Raw genomic sequence first — 23197 nt, 5'->3', positions numbered from 1 at the left:
ACAAAGGCCATGGTTTGTGCTATCCTGCCTGTGGGAAGCGCAAATAAAAGATCCCTTGCTGCTAATCGGCAAGAATAGCCCATTTAGTGGCGACAGCGGGTTCCTCTTAAAATGTGTGTGGTCCTTAACCATATGTCTGACGCCATATAATCGTAAATAAAATGTGTTGAGTGCGTCGTTAAATAAAACATTTTTTTCTTTCCTCGGTGGACAAAATTCTCAGTTTGCGTCTGATATGTCAGCGGCTTGCGTTTTGGACATGCCATCCTGTCTGTGGGATGGTGCATATAAAAGGCCCCTTGCTACTAATGAAAACACGTAGCGGGTTTCGTCTCTAAGATTACATGACCAAATTACCAAATGTTTGATATCCAATTAATAAACCAATGTGTTTTAGAAGTGTCGAAGTGCACACGAAGATAATCACAAAACTTTACATATTCTAAACTGGAGGAACTATTACAGTTAACATTTTACCACACAATTGACTATAGATGTTTATAATCGATCATCACGTCAAACCGATCAATTTTCGATTGTTGCCGATCATTGGAACTTCAGTATTAAACGTCGTAATTAATTGTTGGCAGAGCACTCGCCTGAGGTGCTTATGTCGAAGGATCGAATCCTTTCAGTTAACCTCTTCTCTGACTAGGGTTTCCCAAGATTGGGATGTCAAATTCCGTGGCATGTGCTCCCCTGTCTGTGAGAACGTGTATGTAAAATATCAGTTGCAGCTAATGGAGACATGTTGCAAGGTTTCTCTCACTATGTGGCTCAATTACCATTTGTTTGACAAACAATAACCAAAGGAAGGACGGAACTGTTTTATTTAACGACGCACTCAACACATTTTATGTACGGTTATATGGCATCGGACCACACAAATATTGGGAGCCGATGTCGCTTCATGGGCTACGCAGCAAGGGATTTTTTGTATGGACCATCCCACAGAGAGGATAGCACATACCACGGTCTTTGATATGCCAGACATGGTGCACTGGGTGGAACGAGAAATAGCCCAATGGGCTCACCAACGGGGATCGATCCTAGACCGACCGCGCATCAAGCGAGCGCTTTACCACTGAGCTACATCCCGCCTCAACAATAACCAAAGATTAATTAATGAATGTGCTCTAGGGATGTCATTAAACAACTCGAACAATGGACGAAATATACTGCTATCATGGCACGTTTTTCCGGTCAACGTCGTCACGGAGATTTTAGTTTGTTTGACATCCAATTGGACGTGCAATTATTTTACGTTTATATTCGCATATTAGTTTGAGTCAATAATGCTTCTTCCGGCAGGTTTTGATTTAGGTCGGCAGAATGAGTAGCTTCCTGGACCGATTGTCCGGCACGGATTTCAAACAATTTCGACCCGTGACAAACTTTTAACTTTTTGTTCTTTAACCTTTGTCCGTATTACAAGAAGTCACATAAGCATTACTACCAAACGGCTATATTGCCAGAGTTGCAAACGAATCACTAAGCATTCTTACATGGATTACAACTAATTTTGAGGTAGAATGGTGAAAATATATGGTGAAAAGGTCTCAAGTTAGCATATTTGTCCCTAAATATCTCAATCATTTTTGCCTGAATTTAAGATTTTGCTTCACTACTGTAGTTGCCCCGCACCCTCTACCACCGCCCCCTGTCTCGTACGCTTATGCAAGCAGCCACTGTAGCTGAATGACAGACATGGAAACGGGCGCTTTTAGTAAAACTTCCTTACTGGCTTTATAGCTTGCTAACTCTGGCTAACAACTCGATCATCGGCAACAGAGGGCCGTTTAAGACACCTTTAAATACTTTTGTTGCCGTTTTATCTCCTAGCTCGCCTTTGAACGGGTTCGTATGGGACGCGCGTTATACACACGATGCCGGTGTGCTGCTAGGAGAGACATCCAGCGTGATGAGTTGCCATGGCATTCGATAATATTAATGGTGCAGTGAATAATAAAAACACTGAGTTAGAGCGATGTTTACGTCACAGCTTCTTTTTTCTTTCTTTCTGTCTGTCCCTCTATCTCTGTCCTCTCTCTCTCTCTCTCTCTCTCTCTCTCTCTCTCTCTCTCTCTCTCTCTCTCTCTCTCTCTCTCTCTCTCTCTCTCTCTCTCTCTCTGGTTATTCTGTCAGGATGCAAATATACTAAAAGGCAAATGTTATTGTGACATGGATTGCTTAGAGTAATACATTTGTGAATGGTTTTATGGATGTAAACCAGAGAAAATGTACATGAAACAGCTCGACGAATTGCATCCAGGCAGTTGTTGCAGCGATTGCATGCTTTGTGCAAGAAACATGGAATATTCGGGAGAAATGCTGTCCGGTGTTCAACATAAAAGGCCAGACATTCAGTCGCAAATCATTGCCACTCTGTGCAGCCTTCAGAAGTCCAGAAGTCAGAAAAACACCATTAGCGAACTGTTTGATGCAATGTCGTCATGCCACGCCTCAGTGAAAATGACAGATGGCGAGTCATAGGGATGATTGAATCTGGGACCTCGCAGCGTGACGTCGCACGTGAATTAAACGTCCACAGAAAAACTGTATGGCACTTATGACAACGATATCAACAAAACAACCAGGCCAGGGACCGTCCCCGTAGCGGCGGACCACCCGTGACAACCCCTTACCAAAACACATGGATCCTAGCCACGCATCTGCGAAACAGGCATACCCAGGAACTTTCTCCAGCGTTTAGTGGCCTCAATGAGACGACGGTGCCAGGCCTGTATCAATGCTCAAGGTGGACACACTCGCTACTGACTGTGTGAACTTCGCTCTGGACCTCCTCTAGTGATGTGGCTCATTTGCATATGGCAGGTGCGCCCTTTTCATGGACTATTGCTCGTTTCCATACCGTCGGACATTTCTCTTTCCATATTATAACGTTCCATATACGGCAGTAAAAACTTATCATCAATTATCTTTGTCTTTTGTGTGTCACAATAACTTTTGCCTTTTAGTATAGTTGCTTAAATGCTATTTCGAAAACTTACAATCTTCATCATAATAATCATCATAATAATCTTAATAATAATGATAATAATGATAATTATGATGAAGATTATGATGATGGTTATGATCATAATCATAATAATAAAGATAATAATCAGAATCATTATCATCATCATACCAGCCACGATGGTATAGTTGTTTAGCAATCGAACTTAAAGCCTGTAGGTAATGAGTTCGCATCCATGTACCGGCTCCCACCCAGGGTGAGTTAAACGAATCAGTGAATGAGACATCTACACCGACTTCTTTCTCACTAACAACCAACCTATTCTGATGGATTGATGTGTGCCCAGGACAGAGTGCTCGAACCTTTATTGGATATAAGCACGGAATTAACTATAAATGAAATCATCATCATCACCATCACCATCATCATCACAAAACGACAAAGTATTATATTTACAATTGTACGGTAATCCAAGGTTGTAATATTTTAGCCACGGGCAACCGATTTGTCGTCAGGTAAAATCAATAACGTAAAGTTATATGTCTATTAAGTAGATTAAATATGAGTAAAAAAAAGCCTCACACACACCCAACGTAAAACAAACTAAACTATACTCCCCTCAACCCCCCCCCCCCCCCTCACACACACACACACACAAAAAAAACCAACAACCCAAAAACAAACAAAACAACAGTAACTTATAACATAATAAGTATATATTTTTAATAGTACTATTTATATACCTTTTAAAAATAGTTTATTAACCCCAGAAAGAAATATGGTAGTGTCTGGGTTGGGTGCTCTGATATCACTACCTTACAGTCGTGCTTTAAGCAAATACAAACATAATATAAATGCATAGTAGTACATTAACATTATAATTAAACATGGATACATAAACATAATTATATAATATATGGGGTAGTTAGAAATAATGAGAGAAAATTTTAATGAAAATAGATGAAAGAAGGAAAGAAAGAAAACAATTACACGTATATACTTAGTTAATAACATAATTATACATTTCAATACTATTATTAGTAATAGTAGTAGTAGTAGTAGTAGTAGTAGTAGTAGTAGTAGTAGTAGTAGTAGTAGAAGAAGTAGCAGAAGCAGAAGCAGCAGCAGCAGCAGAAGCAGTAGTAGTAATAGCACTAGTAGTAGTAGTGGTACCAGTAGTAGTAGTAGTAATAGTAGTAGTAGTAGTAGTAGTAGTAGTAGTAGTAGTAGTAGTAGTAGTAGTAGTAGTAGTAGTAGTAGTAGTAGTAGAAGTAGCAGAAGCAGCAGCAGCTGAAGCAGTAGTAGTAATAGCACTAGTAGTAGTAGTGGTACCAGTAGTAGTAGTAGTAATAGTAGTAGTACTAACAGCAGCAACAGCAGCAGAAGCAGCAGTAGTAGTAGTAGTAGTAATAGTAGCAGCAGCAGCAGTAGTAGTGGTAGTCGTAATAGTAGTAGTAGTAATAGCAGTAGTAGTAGCAGTAGCAGCAGCAACAACAACAGTAGTAGTAATAGTAGTAGTAGCAGCAGCAGCAGCAGCAGCAACAGCAACAACAACAACAGTAGTAGTAATAGTAGTAGTAATAGTAATAGCAGTATAATATATAAATTTTATTAATCATTGTTAGAAATGCAACTACCTATTGCGTACTGCTGTAAATTCAATTCTACGAGATAAGAGGGAGCGCCAACTTTCCTAATTATTGTTTATGAACTTGCCTTTAACACCATTCATCAAAAAACCGGGTGTCTATTTAAAATGGCCTAACAGATGCACGGAATATATATATATATATATATATATATATATATATATATATATATATATACTTCTTTCTTGTTGAACACCGAACACATATGCATATTAATATGTTTTTGCTTCAAAGATGAATGGGTTCAAAAACATAGGAATGCTGAACCACTTGGCAATATACTGACGTGTGTCAAAAAAAACTTGACAGCTGACCCGAGAAGACAAAAAAGAAATATGAATACAAAAAAAAAAAAAAAAAAAAAAAAAAAAAAAAAAAAAAAAAAAAAAAAGAAGAAGAAAAACTAACTCTGACGGAACCACGCGTAAAGAAAGTGAGCGAGAATTCGAGGAACCGAATACTTCAGCCGTCTCTCCAACGCGCCTTCTAACTAACCAGCATTTTTGCGGAGCAACAAAATATTCCCGTATGATTTTGCTTGTAAACATACGGTGTTGTCCTCCTACATACGCGGAATGTCCCGTCGCTTCCATTCCTGTTATATTGTGGAATGAGGAGGATTCCCTGACAAAACACATGGTTTCTCTCTAGGTGAGTGAATTTTATTTAAGCGTATATTGTTTCCATTACATACCTACATTGTATGTAGATACTAGATGTGATAATCAATCAAACCCTTGTTATTTACATTTGCTGTCTTTAGCTATTGGCTGAAAGAAATTAAAAAAAATGTATAGCCTACGCTTTGCAAGAAATGAAAACATTATTTACAAAACGTGGTTTAGAAAACGGTTAGACAGTATGTGTGTGTTTGTAATGCACGACCTCTTTTGTGATTGGTTAGGCATGTCCATGGACTGAAGTATGCAGGTTTCTGGGCGTGTCAATTGTTTTCTATTTGTATATGTAACTTATTATTATTTGATTTTTGTGTGCAAAATAATATATGAACTTTCATCATTTAATGTCAGGGATGTCATAGACCCCCCCCCCCCCCTCCACACACACACACATACTCTCTCTCTCTCTCTCTCTCTCTCTCTCTCTCTCTCTCTCTCTCTCTCTCTCTCTCTCTCTCTATATATATATATATATATATATATATATATATATATATATATATATATATATATATATATATATATATATACATGTATATATATATATATATACATATATATATATATATATATATATATATATATATATATATATATATATATATATATATATATATATATATATATGCCCCTGCGTGTGCTGTAACCTCACCGTGGTGCAGGGGTGTAACATTCTCTTTGAGAATGGCCAATACAGCACAAAATTGAAGTTTTGAGTAAAATTCAGTATCCGTAAAATTATGTGATATTTGTGTTTTTGCACAGTTCTTTACACTGTTTTTGTTTAAGTCTTGAATTTTTATATTGATGTTGATCATCACTTTATTTATTTGCATTACCATAGTTTGACACCCAATAGCCGATGTATTTTTCGTGCTGCGGTGTCGTTAAACATTCATTCATTTATTCATTCATTCATATATATATATATATATATATATATATATATATATATATATATTTCTCCCTCCCCTGTGTTTGTGTGTGTGTGTGTGTGTGTGTGTGTGTGTGTGTGTGTGTGTGTGTGTGGTGATGTCTGATGCAATTTCTTATGTTTAGTCATTAGAGCGTATACATAACTTTGGGAGGAACTAACAGATTTCCCATTTAAAAGCTGTAATCACCATGCACACCACGCTTAACTATAGATGAAAATTAACATGTTGAAGATGAATTACCGATGTTAGTTACCACGATTTAGTAAAATTGCTCAGACTTTCAATGTATTTAATAAAATGAAATAGGATTTGTAACAGGAAATATTTAATTTCGGATGTCATGTACCCTAAATTCCACACAGCATACCATTTTAAAGAATATACTTGCCTATATCCAATTAAAGTTAAGCACGTTATACTGGGCACTCCTCTGCTGTATTAGATATCTGTCTATGAAAGTGGTTTAGTTGCAAATATGTTAGTAGTTAGTATAGTAGCCTTACATCTTACAGCTAAGTTCTTTTTTATTTTATTTCAACTTAATTTTATGTTTACATCCAATCACGGTTCAAGTAAGCTGTCCAAAATAGTGGGTTATTTGTGGTTAGTGGGAGAAAAGTCGGTGTAGTGACCTCGCACCTATCCAAGGAGTCGTTAAAATTTCGTTCTGGTTGGGAACCGGTACAGGGAGGTGAACCCAGTACCTACCAGAATTAAGCCCGATAACCTAATAAGTACAGAGTCATTCGGTTTATATGATGTATATAGTTCCGATCTCGTAGTATTAATTGAATGTCCCCGGTATCATGACTATTGTTGTAGTCTAGGTGTGTCCCCCTTCCCTAGGTGTAACCCCTCCCGCGCACGCACGCACACACACACACACACACACACACACACACACACACACAATCTCTTATAAACGAATATATATCAAATATTCTTACACACCCGTTGGTGATAACACCATGTGTTATCTTTTATAACACATAATTGTTTACACACGTGCGTGTGTTAACAATTTCAAGACATACGACTGACTTCTACTAGGTGATGACCAGGTCACCAATGTCACACGTCCAATAAAAAAATAGCACGGTGCACTGTGACGTATAATTAACCTGGCATTCGTGTGTATGTGACGCTTAAGTCAGCTACAAGTGCAAATGGCTGTAAATATCGTTTAGTCGATAAAAAAATTAAAAGTTGCTTAACATCTGGTTTTTGAGGATATGTAAGAAATAGAACATTACATTCGTGTTCGGTAGATACCATTTATCTCACAACTCGTTGTTTAAAAACGTATCAAACTCGCTTTCGCTCGTTAGATACATTTTAAAACAACTCGTTGTGAGATAAATGATATCTAACGACCACTCATGTATTATTCTCTATTTATACCAGGTGCTCATTAAAAGACAGTCGACTACATCATCACGTATATCATCGTTTAACTGAACATTATTTTTAACGGTTATCGTAGTAGTCTGGGAACTGTGGGCAATTCCGTGCCATAGGTTCGAGTCCCAGCAACCGCATGATAGACGGGTTGGGAGCCCAGAATAGATTTTTATCCCTGTGTCTTTGCGTTTATATATTTGTATGTACTAGTCAAACACAAGACACATACAATACACAAATATCAATACATACATACATACATACATACATACTATCCATCGATGCATGCCTATATACTTGTATTTTTCTATACATACATAGGCAGCATAATTCTATTACATCTTCTATACAAACTAGAATCTCCAAAATAGAATTTCTAATTTAGCTAGCGATAGCAAGACACTACAATGTAACGTTGAATTGCCTTTTGTGGATTATTTCACCGTAGACGGTCGACTCTCTCTACTTTATGACAGGCCTTTTTAGCCGAGACCCCTTGTCAATAGCAGTATTAATAGGCAGTCAGAGCCAACAATACAGCAAGCCCAACGTCGTCATTACGAAGTCGGGTTCGTAATAACAGAACAGAATTCCAACGAATGTCTACAAAAGCTGTGGTTTCTTTTCACAGAATTAATCGTCTGTTTTTGAGAATGTATTACAGGGGAGCGAGTCTTTGCCGTGTTCAAAACATTTTTTTTTCTTCTACAAATGGTCACAGAGGGAGAAGCAATTTTATCTATGTCCATAAAATAGACTAAATAATTTCACATTATTTGTTGGTCATGATTCTGAAAATAGCATAGAAGCACGCACGGAGACAGATATTGGTCAAACGTCTGTTCCTCAAAGATTCAGAAACTCCAGTTTTGTAGTCAAGTCTTTCTGTTTGACATCCTGTAGCCGATGATTAAAGGGACATTCCTGAGTTTGCTGCAGTTTTTAAGATGTTATCGACTAACAGAGACTTTTTGACGACTGTAAGTACATATCAAATATATTTTTCTGCACAAAATATTAGTGGCTGTATATTAAACCTGTTTTTGATCGTTATTATATTTGTACTAGATTAAATTTCATTTTATTTCCTAAAAAGGATTTTTTCGTACGTACGAAATTATCTGAAGACAAAATCCACTGTGGGTTTCTGACAAATATTAAGACGACCAGAAATGCATTGAATATACAGACACTGATATTCTAAACAAGAAAATATATTTAATATGTAAGTTTAATCGTAGAAATATTTTATTAGTCGGAAACATCTTACAATGTAGCAAACTCAGGAATGTCTCTTTAATAAATCAATGTGCGCTAGTGGAGTCGTGAAACAAAACAACCTTCTTCTTCTTCTAAAGGTGCTTCTAACGCGCAAACCATGGTCTCCACAACTGTAGCCAGGGTTTTATATTGGGGACACCCACATTGGGATGGAGCACCACACTGTCTATCAGTTGTGTCACGGTGTGACAGAAAAATAAGAAAAATGATGGGATAAAAGAAACACAAAGTATGAAGGGGAACAGGTCCTATGCCCTCCCCCGGCTACGCCAGTAAGTTTCAGTTGATATATAGAGTCCAACATATTATGCCAGAAACCATAAGACCAGACGTAATATTTATATAATATGTCAAGAACTAATTAACATCGCAATCAACAAACTATTTGTTTAGTGACCATGGTGATGGAAACATCTAATTTGTGGACAGAAACGTAAACATTTATCGATAGACATACACAATCCATCAGTTTCAGATTTGCACCAAGGATATGTGAATCGAATTAGGCGTGTATTTAAAGCGACAAACACTAATTTTTCACTATTAGAGCCGTTTTGTTAATAATAACTTAAATTAAAAATTGTTAAATTTTATTATTTAGACTATTCATTTTCGTACACCTGTAGTGGTTTTGGTCATCCAGGTTTTTGAAATACCCCACAGGTAATGGTCTGAGAAGTAATGGTTATCGAGACGGTATTTCCCCATTTAAACATCACAGACAGTTTTTGTTTACTCTGTTATAACTTTATCCAAGTGTGTTGTTGCAGGCGTGTAGATTAACTAAACTTAGTGTCCATTTAAACATCACAGACGGTTTTTGTTGACTCTGTTATAACTTTATCCAAGTGTGTTTTTGCAGGCGTGTAGATTAACTAAACTTAGTGTCCATTTAAACATCACAGACGGTTTTTGTTGACTCTGTTATAACTTTATCCAAGTGTGTTGTTGCAGGCGTGTAGATTAACTAAACTTAGTGTCCATTTAAACATCACAGACGGTTTTTGTTGACTCTGTTATAACTTTATCCAAGTGTGTTGTTGCAGGCGTGTAGATTAACTAAACTTAGTGTCCATTTAAACATCACAGACGGTTTTTGTTGACTCTGTTATAACTTTATCCAAGTGTGTTGTTGCAGGCGTGTAGATTAACTAAACTTAGTGTCCATTTAAACATCACAGACGGTTTTTGTTGACTCTGTCACAACTTTATCCAAGTGTGTTGTTGCAGGCGTGTAGATTAACTAAACTTAGTGTCCATTTTTTACGGGCAGAAACTAGGCTTTGCGTCTTTAACTTGTGTTTGTGTTGTTTTGGAAAATAAAATTCACAGGAAATCACAGACACATGATCTCTTACTTCGATATAACGACAGTTCGAATCCTATCACTTTTTCTATCCATTAAAATTAAAAGCGTATTTACCGAATTAATTTTATCATGATTTTCGCGTATCTTTTGTTGTCTGGTATATATTAAACATTTACTTTTTTGTTAACAATTTAATGTTTAAACCTTTCACTTTTTTTTCTTTTTATTTATTTTCGAATAGTGTACTATATTTTAAATTGCTGAGACTAAACAAAATTAAAACACTTTAGAGCTGATTATATGGACAACCAAAATAAAATAAAAAGTTAGGATTGTTTATATAGAAATTAAACATTTTGAAGTCAAGCCTAAATATTTAAAATCCTGAAAAACAAGGCCCTTAGGAGCCTAATTGCACTTATCCACTACTTAGACAAACCAATCACCAGCTGACTCTAGAAAATGGCTACTGCCAAAGCAAACGTTAAAACAATCATGGACACCAAACATTCATTTTATCAATCGCAATCTAGAAAATGGCAAAGAAAATATATTTAAGTAAACACAAGAGACACACAGGTAGAATATTATAATTTATTTTGGTATAATGATGAAGAAAACGTATTTCGTCTGGCATCAACGAGTGGAAAGTAATAAAAGAAAAAACATGTCATAACTTAAGTAGCGGATGGTGTAGTGTTGTATCAACACATTAAAGCAACTCTCTGGAAAAGCATGTACGTCGTTTGTTTGATTATCTCCGATCAGCGCTAGGTATGAACGCGTGTAGACACTGCTATGTTAGTTTGCAGATATATCTGTTAGATGCATTAATGCACTTCCAGGAATGATCACATGCGTCAAGTGGAATTTCTTCCAATACATACCACGCACGTAATTATGTAAAGTATTTTGGCATTATTTGCACTTGCAATTTTTGAGCGCTCGCTTGATGCGCGTTCAGTCTTGGGTCGATCCCCGTCGGTGGGCACATTTTGGCCATTTCTTGTTCTAGCCTGTGAACGACGACTAATATATATCAAAGGCCGTGATATGAGTTATCCTGTCCGTGGGATGGGGCAAATAAAAGATTTCTTGCTACTAACAGAAACAAGGTAGCGGAACTCTAAGACTATATTATGTGAAAAAAACCCACAAATGTTTGACATCCAATAGTCGATGATTAAAGGGACATTCACGAGTTTGCTGCAGTTTTTAAGATGTTATCGACTAACAGAGACTTTTTGACGACAGTAAGTACATATCAAATATATTTTTCTGCACAAAATATTAGTGGCTGTATATTAAACGTGTTTTTGATCGTTATTATATTTGTATTAGGTTAAATTTCATTTTATTTCCTAAAACGGATTTTTTCGAGACAAAATTCACTGTGGGTTTCTTACAAATATTAAGACGACCAGAAATGCACTGAATATACAGACACTTATATTCTAAACAAAAAATATATATTTAATATGTAAGTTTAATCGTAGAAATATTTTATTAGTCGGAAACATCTTACAATGTAGCTAACTCAGGAATGTCCCTTTAATAAATCAAAGTGTTTCAGTGGTGTCGTTAAACAAAACACACTTTGCAATATTTTCGACATTTGCAACATTTGCGACATTTGCAACATTTGCGACATTTGCGACATTTGCAACATTTGCGACATTTGCAACGTTTGCGACATTTGCGACATTTGCAACGTTTGCGACATTTGCAACATTTGCAACATTTGCAAAATATCCAATATCCACAACACAAATATTAATTAATCAGATTATTTATTGTCTTCGAGAGACGTTAACCGTTTTGCAGCGCGCAATATCGGCAACTTCATCATCCCGAGGTTTAATCGAACAAATAACTGATGGAACATTAGATATGCATGTTGGGACCACACCCATGATAACCCATTCCACGTGTGTTAAAGGGACATTCATGTGTTTTCTGCAATGTTTTAAGATGTTGTCAACTAATTAAATATTTCTACGATTAAACTTACATATTAAATATATTTTCTTGTTTAGAATATTAGTGGCTGTATATTAAACGTGTTTCTGATCGTTCTAATATTTGTACTAGGTTAATTTTCATTTTATTTCCTAAAAAATTTTTTATTTGAAGACAAAATCCAGTTTGGGCTTCTTACAAATATTAAAACGACCAGAAACACATTGAATATACAGTCATTGATATTCTAAACAAGAAAACATATTTAATATGTAAGTTTAATCGTAGAACTATTTTATTAGTCGGAAACATCTTACAATGCAGCAAACTCAGGAATGTCCCTTTAACAAGCTGGTTACAAAAAGCAATCTTTAAAACTGGCGCCGTTTCGCACAACTGCTTTCAGCTTGAAAACATAATTAAGATATTTATGTATAAAATATCTATCGCATAATAATAATAATAACGTGAAAGCGTTTGTCGTTGTACTAGGAGACATGCGGCTTTTCAAAATTACTTTCCCAGCGACGAAAATAGTTCCATGAGCTTCAGTTGCATTACTCTATCATCAGCAACGAAGCTGCTTCAACGAAACTGTATCAGTTTTCAAATTCGATATTAGAAAATATTTTATCCTCATCTGATGCCAAAACAGGATTTAGTAATCCAGGACCAACATAACCAATAACATTTAAAGCGATTGTGGAAATAATTGCCAATATTCAACATGGTCCTTAAGCTGATTATACACATTTTTTAAAAACTACTCCACTAGATAACATTGGCTATTGGATGTTAAACATTGAATAATTCTGAAATAATATAGTCTTCTGAGGAAGCCCGTTGCATTTTTTCCCATTATTTGCATTGTGCCTTTTATATGCGTTTTCCACGTAAAAGAAAACACATACCGCTGCCTTTGGTATACTAGTCGTAGGGCACTGGTTAGAATGGGATAAAACCAACGTCTCTGCCAAAGAGGTTCGCTTGTACGACCCAAGGACCTCAAGGATCGCAAAAACGCCCTTCATCGTCCATTGGAACCATACTTATATAGTTGGTATAAGTTAGTATCACTTATTATAACCGACCTCTGTGGGGTAATTGTCTCTACCATTATCCGGTCTCTACCATTATCCCTGTCGTGGACAACCCAGGTTACTATGGTGTGTGCCAAGCACAACGTTCTTGAACCGTAAATCAATATCAGCACGAAAATAAATGAAAACAAAATACACAATGATTGTACTTGTATATAATACGCTCTCATTGGCAAGCAATTTATTTAGCTGCGTGGGCGTCGGTTCATGACTGTTTGATGCTAGACGAGAAATAAACATTTAAAAAATAAAACCCACTCAAAGAACAACAAGACCAAAGCAACGCCAACAACGACAACAAGACACCTACAACAAAACAATCATACAAAAACAAATAAAATAACCAAACCAAACCAAACCAAAAAAAACCTAAACCCACAACCCCTAAAAAAAACCAACACAAAAAAACACAATAAAAAAACCCACCCACACAAAACACAATAACACACACACAACACACACACACACACACACACACACACACACACACACACACACACACACACACACACACACACACTAAAACACTAAAACTAAAAACGCGACACATCATACAGACAAGTAATGTATCAGATGACATCACTATGTGACCATAACATCTGAAGTTGATCTGTATACATTGTATGCATATACTAAACCTGCTTGTGTCCACTACCAGGCTTTAGATTTCAAAGGAAATATCATATGTTCTTAACAGACTTCGTCTAAATCCGTGCATTGTGCATATCAATTTCCTTGTGTTGTATCACTACTTCAATAATTTTCTATATTTAAAACATCCGTTTTAATATCCTATTTCTTGAGCTGGCAATCACGACGTTTAACTACCATTTTTGTCCGTCTGCAATTCAATAACGGCGCTCGTTTACCGACTCTCAAAAGCCGACATCAGAACTCAAAGACGGTTGCCCTACGCGTACCGGAATAACCCCCCATCACAACCAAAAACAAAATTATGAATCGCTAAACGCCGATTGATTCCGTGTGATCTTGGTGCAGCCAACACCAGCGTTAAATCGTGTTCTTCATGGTCCTTGAGTATATGGGCCAATAACATGTAATTTGTACGTTATTACACCGTAGGAGATATGAATTTAAAAATTATGATTACCTCGTATTTAATAAAAAAGGGGATTTTCTCCCGTTGTTTTCTTCAACGCAAGTGTAGCGGAAGTCGTGAAGGGTTTAAAATAGCACGTCGGGCGGAACCAGATTGTATAGCATTGAGTCATAAGGATACGCAAGGATCAGAAACAGGGATGTAACGATGTTGGACGAGTTATATTGATGATCTTAATGGCACCGACCTTAGTTCACAAGGTACGTATGAATCAGAATTATATTATATCTACTAAATACGACGCATCACTTAACATATATTGAATTTATGCATACTTTTTCATCTCTTTGGTGAATCTCTTGCACATTTTATAATTTTGTGCCACCGATTGGACAGGATATGCTCTTTTTCGCGAACACCTGATATCGTCACTGTTTTGACTGTGGTTAATGAAGGCATGTTTTTCACAGCTGTACTTATTCCAATGAGTTCTGTCCAATGCTAGTTTTGATTAAGTAAACTAATTTAGGAGTGGCAGTCCTCTTTGTGGCGATGCAAGAAGGGTAACTCCAGTAAAGAATGCCCTCCTATAGATGGGACACTAGATAGAGTTTCGTATAATCAACTATTATTTTGCCAAATGCCCATTCGACTCTGCATTGTGCAGAAATAGGGCCCTAATCATTACGTATTGACATGTAACGCTACAGTGAATAAACTTTTTAAAAAATCATATAAAACGTATTACTAAGTTTTAAATCCATACCAACTCCAATAACATGTTTTGAAAAAACAATTGTAAAAACAAAATGTCTGCAAATTACCATTAAAATGCATAAGTTAAATCTTCTTTTGTGATACATGTATCAAAGCAATTGATGGAAAAGCTTTGGTAAAGTACGTACAGTTCTACCTTTAAAAGGACATTCCTGAGTTTGCTGCAATTTTTAAGATGTTTTCGACTAATAGAGACTTTTTAACGATTGTAATTACATATCAAATACATTTTGCTGCATAACATATTAGTGGCTGTATATAAAACGTGTTTCTGGTCGTTCTAATATTTGTACTGGCGTAAATTTCATTTTATCCTGAGCTCTCTTTAGTCATGAGCTTATGTCGTGACCGTTAAAGCTCATTTATGATCACCGTGCTATATTATTTTATATAATTCCATATCGTAAAAGAAAAGAGTTGGTTATGCCTTTGACATAACAAGCGTTATTAAGTTGAAAAGACATTATTTTGCCTAAATTAAATGAAAAGGCTCGAATCCGGACAATAGCATTTATTCACATTATCGTTACTGCTAAACAGATATATATATATATATATATATATATATATATATATATATATATATATATATATATATATATATATATATATATATATATATATATATTATGCCATAAATCACAGGTAAAAATAAAAAACTTTTTTTTACATTCAGTGCATTCCAAACGTTCCACAAATGTGCAGGTTTGCTATTCTCCAAATAAATCTGTACGAAATTACACGCTGAACCTAGCTATTATTTTTTTGAAAATCATACGTTACAAGAATTGTTGTCATAATAACTATTTTAGAGAACTCGAAACAGTGAGAAAAACGAAATTGAATCAGCCAACATGCCGGATTTGTGTATATGGCATTTACGTATTAAAAGCTCTTTCATGTTAATATCATTTAAATATGGTTACTGCGGGGGTTAGGTGTGTAATGGGGGAGGGGGGGGGGGGGGGGATAAGGCGAAACAACAATATTTTTTAGTATAAACACACATTAAACATGATGGTAAAATGGGTTTGTGGGGTTGTTTGTGGGTTTTTTGTTTTGTTTTTATGTTTTGTTGGGTTTTGTTGTTGTTGTTGTTTTTTTTTGTTTTTTTTTTGTGTGTGTGTGGTGGGGGGGGGGGGGGGGGGTATACATTGATAGATAACCATGGCAGTAAAATGTTTGTCTTTTTATCATTATTATTATTATTATTATTATTATTATTATTATTGTCACAATATGCTCTTATTTTTTTTCGCCTGTGGCGATGTTAATGGTTTTAGAGGGCTGTGTGCAGCGTGGTTACGTAATACCACCGCGCGACGGTGGTCGAGCTGTTCCCAATATGCACTTAAGACCAGGTGGGCTTTGTTACGTAATACCTCCGCGCGACCGTACCCTCTAATACACACCCAGACCAGATGCGGAGGCCATGTGGCCAGTAGTTACGTAATACCTCCACGAGTTCTGTTTTACGACCTTATTTCCTAGCGGTTGGCGACAGCTAGTCTGACCATCTAAGAAAAAATGTCGTCTTGGTCGCTGTGGAAAATTCACATGATAGGGGGAGTACCGTGATGTGCCCCCAGGCGATATTCGGTTTTGTTATAAATAGCTAGGATTTTAGATTTATCGGGGAGAAACTTATTGGAAGGCTCCCGGGGAACGCGTCCGTTTGGACTTGGTAAATATATATTTCTGCTCTGTTGTATAACCTTGATGTGATTGATGTGACTTTAAATATTTTAATACTGTATTATACCAATATTATTTAGACAGTGTTTCCGGTAACTGACGAAGTAAATTGTAGGCTTCACTGTGCTAAAATTATTAAAGCTTAACCAGTCATCCTAGAGGAACTAGGTAAACTGTAGGTTATTGTCTTTATTGTGATAGGTACCAGTATTAATTCTGTATTACAAAGTTACTGAATGAGTAGTTAAGGGTTAATTAAAAATTAACAAGTTATGAATAGAGTTGTAATTCCTTTATTAATTAAGTTCCCCTGGAAGCGTTTCTCAATTATCACACGTGTGTGTGTTGTATCACTGTGAAGTGATTAGAATATTGTGTAAACTAGACACCTAGTGATTAACTAATTAAGTGATTTGTTCTGGGTTGTTATTATTATTGTTGTTGTTAATTAATTAACTGCGGCAAATATATTTGTCAGCTTAAGGTTAATACAGATTCCAAAGTGTATTGTGTTTTGTTGTGTTTTCTAGTGAAATAACGTGCTATATTATATATACTTTATTAAGATCGTATCTCTAATATACCTAGAGCCGAGCCACTCGGATATACACTGCCCGATACAGAGAGATCTAATAGATATACAGTTAGGAGATATATTTGGATAATCGTGTTGTATTCAGTTACGGGTATTATAGGATCCCCGTGACAATTATCATCTTTATTATTATTATCATTATTATTATTATTATTATTATTATTATTAATATTATTATTTCATTATTATTTTTATTTTACAAAATAGGCGTAGCGGGAAGTAGCCCAGTGACAAAACGCTCGCATAAGTGCAATCGATCTAGGATCGATCACCTTCGGTGGGCCCGTTGGGCTATTTTTCATTCCAATCTGTGCACCACAGCTGGTGTATAAAAGGCCGTGGCATGTGCTACAGGTCTATGGGGTGGTGTATATAAAAGATTCCTTGCTACTAATGGTAAAATGTAGTTTGTTTCCTCTCTAAGACTATGAGTCAAAAATTATCTAATGTTTTGACATCCATTAAACGATGACTGGCAAATCAATGTGCTCTAATGGTGTCGTTAAACAAAACGAAACTATAAACAAATCTTACCATTGCATTTACCATAGTTTGACACCCAATAGCCGATGTATGTTTCGTGCTGGGGTGTCGTTAAACATTCATTCATTCATTCATTCATTCGCTAGATACGTATTCATTACAAATCTTTTCGTCATATACCGTTAGTTCGTTAGCATCACAGAGTTATCGTTTTACTTAATTATGTCCCCTGATTTTAAATTATTATTTTTTAAATAAATTGACAAAATTCGTCAATAAATCACTCCACTTTTGTGGTTGAAACTCGCTTGAAATTTTTTTTTATTAACAAAATAGATGGTCTTGCGTAGCACAATTTAGCGAATTTGTGAATGGCAAAACGAAAACTTAAGTCAATCAAGGTCTGGTGTGGAGCGAAAATCAACTCCAAGCGTTGATCAAGCATTGCTACGAATTGCCAAGTGACATGGAAAAATAGTTTGACAACAGCCGAGCAGCTTGTGAAGTGGAGACAGAAAAACAAGGCATTCATCAGTAATTTGACAAGAACACTGGGAGACGGGGGCCATTACGAGAGAGTCGCCACCGTTTTAAATCATGACTTTATGTCTCGTCTTCAAGGAGCGAATCTGACGTTTACACCATTTTGAGAAGTGCGAAACTAGATTGAAATTTCACCGGATGTTATTTTATCTGTTCTTCGCTAGATACGTATTCAGAGAAGAGGATAACATTTGGCATAAATATCAGAGGATCTATTTTTACCATTTAATCATTAAAGAGGATTCTTTGAAGGTCAGTAATAAATTTAGTCAAACTCATTTTATTTTCATTTTGTAAGTATAAAAATAGAGTTGCATGTATAAATAATGTAAATGTATACAAAACATAAATTGTAAAGTTAAAGTTTGTTTCAATTTAACGACACTACTTGAGCACAATGGCTTATTAATAATTATTTATTGGATTTGAAACATTTGATATTTTGATATATAGCGGAAACTGCTATATTTATATTAATAGTAAGAGATCTTTTATATGCACCGCAGGAATGAGAAATAACCTTATTTTATGTGATCACTTATGGTAAAAAGAGTCTGCTATGTATTTTAGTCCATAATTCAGAAACAAGATCTATTGTCACTGTAGCAAACCATTTTAACGGACCTATGAGGTCGACTTTATGCTCAGTCACTGTGTTCCTTATAAGACCACTTGTACCGTTATATTAAGAAGTTAGTTTTGTTTGACACCACTGGAGAACATTAATTAATCATCGGCTATTGGATGTCATGTTATATTATATGCAACATTGTAACCAAAATATATGCAACATTGTAACCAATTTAAAAAAAAAAAAAAAAAAATTCATGTACTACTTTTAATATGTATTATCTGTGACTAGGAATTATGCTGAATTATAAAAAAATTTAAAAGGAGACAGAAATGTGAATATTAATTTAGTTTTATTTAAATTAATGTTTTATTTAAATTAATCGTTTTGAATCAGATTATGTATGTTGTTTTGGGGTTTTGTTTAAAGAAAACAAATCTGAGAAGGGGTTGTGGTTGTTTCCTTTTGTTTGTTTGTTTGTTTTTTGTTTAATTGTTTGTATCGTTGGCTGTTTGTTTGTTGTTGTTGCTTTTTGTTTTTGGTTGTGTGGATTTTTTTTACTGTTTTTTTTTTTTTTTTTTTTTTTTTTTGTGTGTGTGTATGTGTGTGTCTTTTACTATGCTATATAAAAGTCTTTTGAATACTTTAGACCCATTTTGACAGTCTATTGTCCACATTAATTTTATCAAGAAAAAAAAAAGTAAAATATTCGTGTTTCTTTTATTGTTTAGTAAAATTTCCAAACACCAATTACGAAATACATACTGGCGTATGGTAGGGGCGAGACGTAAACCAATGGTAAAGCGCTCGCTTGATGCGCAGTCCGTTTGGAATCGATCCCCGTCGGTGGGCCCATTGGGCTATTTCTCGTTCCAGCCAGTGCACCACGACTGGTATATCAAAGGCCGTGGTATGTGCTATCCTGTCTGTGGGATGGTGCATATAAACGAGTAGACAATGAAGTGGCGACAAAGGGTTTCCTATCTCAATATATGTGTGGTCCTTAACCATATGTCCGACGCCATATAACCGTAAAAAAAAATGTGTTGAGTGTGTCTTTAAATAAAATAGTTCCTTCGTTCCTTCTTCCTTCACTGGCATATGGAAACATACACTAGGCGCCGCTGTTGTCTTGAGTATTAGCACCCTGTCTGCCACGCGATGGCAATACATCACACGGACGCAAAGAGGGGAGCTAATCAAACAAATCACGGAGATCACTACGTCACATCTATTTGTCGAGTCTGCCTCGGAGCTGAAACAAAGTGATCCCTCACGTCACACCTACTTCTACGGGGATTTATATCTTTCTACCGAAAGCACTTTGAGAAACGAGAGAGAGGGGGAAATGTAAAGGAAAACTCAGATATATATATGTCAAACAATGCCATTTACCAACACCAGAAAACTATCGCATTTGTCTTCTGCGGAATAGGTCACGTGTTTGGCTTTTTGGCGGGAATGTCGGTTCTTGCTTTGAAGCCAGGCGCGGGCGGGCGGGCGGGCGGGCGGTTCTCGTCTGACAATTTCGTCTTGTACTTACTGGTGTGTGGTCTTTTTATGGTAAAGTTTACATAATCAGAGACAACCATAACACAAACAAGGGTGGTAATTGCTGTGCATGTGTGAAGAAGAAACCCCGAAACCATGACCTGTTTCTCGAGGTGTACACCTAAACAACGTGTGCATTTCCCGGCGCCATATGCACACATTGCAAAACAATTAAAAGTTGCAGCAGCCGAAGTGGTTGCACGACTATCAATCTGGAACTGACGTGGTAGTTCCAAAAGCGTTGGCAAGGGAAATAGTTCCTGCAAGCTAACTAGCTATTCATGTTTCATGACAAAACGTGACAAGAACTTATAAAAGTAGTTTTTATGATCTTTTTATATTTGTTTTCAGATACATGTTTTCGTAAATGTTGCCAATATACATACATTTTCCCCGAGAAAGTTATTTAAAGGCACAAAATCTACTTCAAACAGTTATATGTTCTCTTCCCATGATCGATCAAACATTATATAACTATGAAGTGGATAATATACTAGAAAGTGTGTTTATGTAATATATATATATATATATATATATATATATATATATATATATATATATATATTCACGAGCTCTTATGTAGGAACGAGTTAATTTTAATTTTCATAAATCCTCATATTCGAGTGAGTTCTCCAGTTAATTTATTATTCATTAAATGTTTAATGTGTCTCCCAAATTAAATTAAATTTGATATTTTAATTTTAAAAAATTGCAATTAATATTTACAAGACTACTCCTTTCAAATAAAACCAAACGTAAATGATTCGACTAGTAAACCCTAAGTGAATTGTAGCCATTAAGCGTGATAAATATGTAAACTCTAATTTCCGATTTATTTTTCTACTATTTTCGTTGTATTCCATCAGAAAACTCCTGCGCGTGCTGTAACCTCACCGTGGTGCAGGGGTGTAACATTCTCTTTGAGAATGGCCAATACAGCACAAACTGAAATTTTGAGTAAAAGTCAGTATCTATCTGTGATATTTGTATTTTTGCACAGTTCTTTACACTGTTTTTGTTTAAATCTTTTTATATTGATGTTGATCATCACTTTATTTGTTTGCATTACCATAGTTTGACACCCAATAGCTGATGTATTTTTCTTGCTGGGGTGTCGTTAAACATTCATTCATTGGGTCAGAAAACATTGCTATTATTAATATCAGGTGTATAAGGCTAGCTAGCTAGCAGCAGGAATATTAGTTCTAGTAGTAGTAGTAATAGTAGTAGTAGTAGTAATAGTGATGGTGGGGATGTGGTAGTGGTGCTGGTGGTTGTAGTAGTAGTAGTAGTAGTAGTAGTAGTAGTAGTAGTAGTAGTAGCAGTAATAGTAGTATTAGTACTACTAGTAGTAGATGTAGTAGTAGTAGTAATAGTAGTAATAGTGGTCGTAGTAGGGGTGGTAGTAGTAATAGTTTTCTTTAAAATCGTTTCTCTCTATATATATAAACAATATAATCTTCAATTCAAACTTCACGTTCGCCTTTTATCGCTAATTGTAGCTTTGTAAGAAATGCGACACCCCAGTTTTTTGCGTAATCTTACTGAATAATAACTTTCGCATGACAGATAATTCATAAGGAAATGTCAGGAACAAGATTAGGGTTCATCAACCGCGCTGTGATACCAAACCACTTTGTGATACCAGCCCTTGTGACACTAGTCCGCGTTGTGATATCAGTCCACGTTGTGATATCAGCCCATGTGATACTAGTCCGCGTTGTGATACCAGTCCACGTTGTGATATCAGTCTCTGTGGTGCCAGTCCGTGTGTAACTAACACAGAGATATCTCACAAGTTTTAAAACCTTGGCTGCCTTCACGATGCGCTATGACGAGAAGACGCCCACATAGCAACAACGTGAAAACTGAAACCCGGCAGACGTGGCTTGAGTGCTAGTTAGTTTCCATAGCAGGTTTTTTCTTTCTTCCTTGGGGAATTTCAAAGTGTAAATAAAAACAGAAGAAGACACTATTGGAATATAACTTTTTAAAGTGTTTTTAACTTCTTTTGTACGTTAAACACAAGCCTGAGAATGAAATATTGGCATATCTGTTTGCTTAATAAAGTGTACTTGCAAACGTTAGTAGTAAAGGAGTCAATGTGAAGTTTGTTTAGTTTAACGACACCACTAGAGCACATTGATTTATTAATTAATCGGCTATTGCATGTCAAACATTTGGTAATGTTGACATATAGTCTTAGAGATGAAACCAGCTACATTTTGCCCTTAGTAGAACGGGATATTTTACATATGCACTATCCCATAGACAAGATAGCACATGCCACAAGATTTGATATACTAGTCGTGGTGCCATGGCTGGAACGAGAAATGGCCCAACAGCCCACCGACAGGAATCGACCCTCGACCGTCCGTTCATCAAGCGAGCAGTTTACCGCTGGGCTGTTTACCGCCCAAACATCATATACACCATACCAATAATGGTCGTTAGTTGTTTTGTGTTTGTGTTTTTGTGGGGTGTTTTTTTTGGTTGGGGGGTGGGGTGGTTATGTTTGTTGATGTTGCTTGTGTGTGTGTGTGTGTGTGTGTGTGTGTGTGTGTGTGTGTGTGTGTGTGTGTGTGTTGTTTATTGTTGTTTTGTTTATGTGTTGTTGTTCTCACCGAC

At 36.0% G+C, this 23197-nt stretch overlaps 1 protein-coding gene across 1 annotated transcript in view; it reads left to right on the top strand.

Moving 5' to 3' along the window:
* Positions 1–4722: 4722 nt before the first annotated feature.
* Positions 4723–23197, top strand: part of LOC121376733 (junctional adhesion molecule B-like) — a 61856-nt gene continuing 43381 nt past the window's right edge. Inside the window, exon 1 of the mRNA XM_041504501.1 lies at positions 4723–5277. The gene's annotated coding sequence lies outside the window, so the exon portion shown is untranslated. The remainder of the gene's footprint in view (positions 5278–23197) is intronic.

This window comes from Gigantopelta aegis, chromosome 2, assembly GCF_016097555.1.
Source record: "Gigantopelta aegis isolate Gae_Host chromosome 2, Gae_host_genome, whole genome shotgun sequence".
NCBI classification, from domain to species: Eukaryota; Metazoa; Mollusca; class Gastropoda; order Neomphalida; family Peltospiridae; genus Gigantopelta; species Gigantopelta aegis.
This window is presented reverse-complemented; position numbering and strand designations above follow the sequence as displayed.